The following is a 6,000-nucleotide window of genomic DNA, read 5'->3' on the forward strand; positions in this document are numbered from 1 at the left end:
TATATACAGGGTTGAGGCTTGCATGTGAAATGTGTAAACCAATAGCCTTTGTCAGGTTTTGTCGCTGGAGGAAGTCCCTCCTCCCAGTGAGGCTGGCCTTCCTTCCTTGCTTGTTGACCTTCTTTGTATTATAGAGAGCATGGCAAGGTATAGTTTTAAAGTGTTTATTATTAAACAGATGGTCTTGGGGTGTGTGCATATGTTACACTTGTGACAACATGCCCTTGTAGTTTTCTACTCCAACGTTGTGGCAGTTTTTACATTGGAGACACAAGTTTGGGAAACACTGATCTACCACAATGTAAAGGGGTCCCCAATGTGTTCACGGGCAGCATAGCCACCGCATATATAGCCTTTGGCACCTGTCCCTCCCATTTTGTATTTTCATTGTTGTTGTGCAGGCTGCCTGCTTTTTGTCTGTTTTGGGGTGTGGGGTTTTGATCCATTTTGGGGGCTCTGATAGCATTTCCTGTTTTTTCTAGTGAAATGGTTATTTTGTGATGCCCACAGGTTTAATTTCCAGAAGTGCCTCTAGGGCTAAAAATGTTGGGGAGCTCTTCTCTGCTGTGTTTTAGGATGGGAGTCTTTGCCAGCCTTACCTGAAGATTCCCCATTTTGAAGACTGAGGTCTTTTGTGTGTAAAATAGGGGCTTACATCTGAGCTACAAATTTACCTTATTTCAATGAAAATGAAGTGCATAGTGAAATGCCAAACTCTTTTATTTTAACAGAACTAAACTACTGCAAACTATTTAGGCAAAGTCTTGAGTTTTATTATTCAGGAGCAAACATTAATTTGGTGCTCCCCAATTACTGGTACCTGCACATACACTGAGGCTACAATCCTAATCCCATTTACCCTGGAGCAAGTCTCACTGAATTCAATAGGACTTACCTTGGAGTATTTGTGGTTCGAGTTGCACAACTAACCAGCAAGTGCTTGTGATAAAAATCCAAGAACACAGCAGATGCTGAAAAGATCATTCCTCACTTTCCTGGAGAGGACAGGCAGTGATTTCTTGACAGCAGCCCATTCTTACATCACATGAAACCATGGTTTATTCAAAGAATGCTTCATTGAACAAACCATGCTCAAAGCCAAAGGGCATTCTACATGCAATGTAATTATGGTTTTGTCATACTCTGCCCTCCTTATTTCCTACCCTCTGCTCTTTTGTGGTGCCCAATTGCTATCATTGTTTCACCTGCAAGAGAGGATGTGAAAGATTCTCAGTGATCTTCATCAGCACCTGTCATGGAACAGCAGGTATCTTCATCCCTTCACCCGAGAAAGAAGCACCCATACCATTTTGCAGCTTGTAGGTGTTTAACCTTTTTATTCTATGCCCCTAGACTGCAACCACACCCACCCACCAACTGGCATTGGGCTGTTAATGTGAATGTTATGCTTTACATTTAGTGAACATTACCTATGCTGGTGTCACCTGTGTCTCTGCTGGCAGGGAGTTTGAAAGGCCGTTTCAGTAATGAATGTTTTAGTAGTTTAAGCATGTTAATTGTAATGACTGTCAGGAATGGAACTTAATTTTGGAACCCTCCCACCCATTACTCAACACCTGCTCAAATTTAAGGGAGGAATGCTCTTAAAAATCAATCATTTTTCCAGGATCCTGTTACCAGGCAGTTAGCAGCAACATCAGCTTTGGGGAAAAGATTAGAAAGAGGAGCTGAGTGCCGAGAGGCGCTTCATTTTTCATCATTCTTGTCTAATGTCACTGTTGCTTGGCTAGTAGTTTGAGAGCAAAAACTTTAACCACAGTAAATGAGGTACCCACACCAAGCCATTGTTCAGGTTAGTAAACCAATAACATGAATGAGCCATAGTTAAACAAACCATAGTTAAGGCACTGTACTGGCTCCATGCAATGCTAAGCCATGGCTTGTTAACTAAGTTTTATTTAAACCATGGTTAACAGGGATGTATGAACTTCCAATTTTCACGAATTACAAAGATCTGGATTAAGAAATTTAAGTTCTTTGCCTGTGTTTATATTGGTAGTAACTTCAGTATAATGTATGTAGCTTTGGGGGTTGTTTTTTGCTTTACAATCACAGGTTGAACTTCCTTAAGTTGCCAGTGAGTGAGCTAAAATGGCTGGAGAAATAAAATATTTTTTTAAAAAATATGGTCCATTTGCTACAGAAAGCCAACAAGTTATAACTCCACGTCTTTCTGGATGCATTCAGTATTTCATGGACCACATCACCATCAGGGCTTTTTTTCAGCTGGAACAAAGTTCTGGCACCTCTTTTGTGTGTTCCAGCACCTCTGTTGTGTTGCAGTGTCATTTCTTTGTGTTGGAGGTGGCGTGCAGCACAGCTTTGGCTAGTTGCTCCCCCCCCCCACACACAAAAAAAGCTCAGGTTTGAGGGGGGGCTCTCCTGGTCCCAATAAATACATCGGGTTGGGATCTGGGGAAACGCCTTTTTCGGTGGCTGCACCCACAGGCTCTGGAACAACCTCAAAAGGAAAACTTGTGTTGCCCCTCATTAATGGCTTTTCACTACACACAATAATACCTTTGCTTTTTAAGAGAACTTTTGAGTCTTAAATGATTTTAAAATTCTGCTGAAAATGTTATGGTTCTAAGGGGTGCTTCAGTGTTGTTTTTTTGCTTTGTATCCTTAACTTTTCTAGTTATTATATATTTTACTTATTACCCACTTTGAGGCTTTGAGGATAGATGCAATAGAAACAGTTTATTTAATTCTTTTAAAAGCCAGAAAATGGCACTCACCATCAACACGCCAACTATTCATGAATATGTGCTTTGCTAATAAGCGGGAAGCTCCAAGTCTCATTTCAATTATGTGCTATTCTATTCGACACAGGCAATTTAAGGCCGCTGCAGGAGAAAGGAAAGGACACTCTAGTGCTGCTGCCTGCCCCATCTCCAGAGTCTCTCATCAACTCCGTCTACATCCTACTCCCTTGTGCTTGTTTTCTTCCCATGTAAGAGATATTAGTACTGTGAAAACACTGCTTAATTATTACTGCTAAATAAATCCACTGGCTATAAGTAGCACTTCCATATGCACTTGAGACTAAAGAGGTAAGCACTGTGGTCCCTCTTTCAAAACAGTCTATATTCCAAGAAAGAACTGAAGTGAATGAGAAGGGGGGGGAGAGATAAAGGGCAAGCACAGCAAACTCAGTTAAGCTTTCAGCTCCTTCAGCCACACCTGTCTCTTATTATGCAGAAGATCAACACTGGAAGGCAAAATGTGTGCTATTTCCTGAGCACATTACAGGGAACAGGTGCTCATTATACAGAAACAAAGACAAATACAGAGCTAATCTGTGTAACTTCTGACACATTATGCAGCCATTACAATTGTTAAGTGTCAGAAATTTCCAAATTAACTCAGTGCCCAGGTTTTGTGCCTTAATATTCACACAAGCACACGCATCTTAATTAAAAAAAACTTTAGCACTGTGCAATAAAAATGCATACTAATTTACACACATACAAAATAGAGCATGCCCTAAACATTTTATAAATCGCCATGCTTGGAAATATAAGTTGCAATAATCCACAACTCTCACAGCCTCAGTAAGGTGAACAACATTCATCTGGCAGGGTTATTTTAAAGACATCTCTTTTTAAGCACAAAATCTCTGGATTTTGTGTCTAGTGAATGGTCTTGATTGGTATTTCTGCAAGTTCTCAGTACAAGCTGGAGAAGGACCAAACACCATTCACAAAGCAGGAAAAGCTACAAGCTTCCACTGACTGTAAAGGCAATGCAAAACTGGCTAAATTTAAGGTATACAAGCAGAAGCACATCTCAGAGCAGCTTATTTCCTGGAGGTTTTTCGGTCTCTGCTTCCCTGGCAGAGTAGGCTGCCTCCATAGAGCAGGGAGGTTAGTTGGCAAGGGACAAGATGTCTCAGAGCATATGCTATGAGAATATATCATGAAATCTTTGTTCATTGCCACCCAAGATGCAAGAAACTGGGTATATTGCCAACATGGCTTTTAGCTTTGCATACTTGTTTGGTTGAAAACTGCTTTCACACATTGCAAATGGCAAGAAAGCCAAACCAAGGGAACTTGCAAATAAAAATAAAATGGCAAAAGCCTTCAGTCCTAGTTCATACTGCCTGAAGGCAGTTTCCTTAGTCCAAGTCTGCCATTATTGCTTTTTAAGAGAATCCAACTTGCATCTTATTTACATAATTGCATCATTGGTCCCCTGCACCAACTCATAAGAACTCCACATTTTAAACAGAGTTCTGTGGGTTTTTATTTAAAAAAAATATGAACGCCCAGGGGCTGACCACCTTGATGCCAAGTGGGATGGTTTATGAAGTGGAGTTCCTCAACAGAACTTAGTTGATGTGCAAGTACAGCACAGGCTGCATCAAATCAAAGTTATGAAACAAGGCTGACATCTAGCGGCCAAATATAAATTACTTCATATTTTAATCTTTATCCACAGATTAATAGGTAAACTACATTTTGATTGTTCACCCTGCTGAATTCAGTTTCCTATAAAACAAGCTAGCTAAAAGCCTACATGCTGTAATTAAAGCAATGCTCAGTAAGAAAATGAAATGCAATTCGCTTCTCTCACTGAAACGGGAAATGTTTACCTCAAGACACCGCCAGAGTTAGCTGGTAAGTACTATGTTTCACAAATAGTAAGGTTTCTGGGGATGACCCAAATACTAGGAATATAGGCAGAAGAAAATAAGTTATGGTTTTCAAGTACTGTGCCCTCCCACAGCTTACAGTATCTGTGGGATGTACATAAATATTTCACCAGAAAGTACAGCAAGATGTTTTATTTCACCCCAAATGTAGATTATACAGTGGTGCCCCGCAAGACGAACGCCTTGCAAGACAGAAAACCCGCTAGACGAAAGGGTTTTCCGTTTTGGAGGCGCTTCGCAAAACGAATTTCCCTATGGGCTTCCTTCGCAAGACGAAAGCCCATAGGGAAATCTCCGAGACAGCGGGGAAGCACAGCGCATCTTCCCCACTGTCCTCGGACCTCCTCCAAAGGCTGGCGGTGGGGCGGAGAGACCTCCTCCCCCCGCCAGCCTTCGGAAGGCTGCTCCGAAGGCTGGCGGCGGGAGGAGGTCTCTCCGCCCCACCGGCAGCCTTCAGAAGGCTGCTCCGAAGGCTGGCGGCGGGAGGAGGTCTCTCCGCCCCACCGGCAGCCTTCGGAAGGCTGCTCCGAAGGCTGGCAGTGGGGCAGAGAGACCTTCTCCCCGCGCCAGCCTTCGGAAGGCTGTCCTGAAGACCTGCGGTGGGAGGAGGGTTTTCCTTCCCACCGCCAACATTCAGAATGCTGTTCTGAATGTTGGCGGTGGGGAGGAAAAACCCTCCTCCCACCGCAAGCCCCGGGAACAGAGGAGAAGCGCTGTGCGCCTTCCCCTCTGTTCCCGTACCTGTGCTGAAGGCTTGCGGTGGGGAGAAAAGCCCTTCTCCGCACCGCCAGCCTGGCAAGCGGTCTCCATAGGAACGCATTGATTTTTAATGCATTCCTATGGGAAACCGTGCTTCGCAAGACGAAAAACTCGCAAGAAAAAACTTGCGGAATGAATTAATTTCGTCTTGCGAGGCACCACTGTACTGGTTTCCCCATGGAGTGATTTTGCTACTCTTGATTCTGAATGTTCTTTGCCAGTTAATCCAAACTACCCCATTAACTGATCTTGCGCCCTGTACAAGACAGTATAATTTCCTGGTCTTACCATTCACCTTTGTAGTCTTGATTTGGAATTATGGTTACCATTAAATTAGCTGAGGTCAGCACCTCCCCCTTCCCCAGTGCTTAGTGAAGACCTTTTTATTTCAGCTGACATTTTAAGTTTTCTTATTTTATTTTATTAGTTTTAACTTATCTTTATTGTATCTTTTTATTCTTACTATACAGTGCTGAGATATGAAGGTGTTTAGCAGTATATCAATTGCTGAAATAAATAAACAGTAGTAATAAATTAATGAGTATGAAAAATAAAAGATTGGC

Source organism: Podarcis melisellensis, assembly GCF_964234715.1.
Source record: "Podarcis melisellensis genome assembly, chromosome: 6".
NCBI classification, from domain to species: domain Eukaryota; kingdom Metazoa; phylum Chordata; class Lepidosauria; order Squamata; family Lacertidae; genus Podarcis; species Podarcis melisellensis.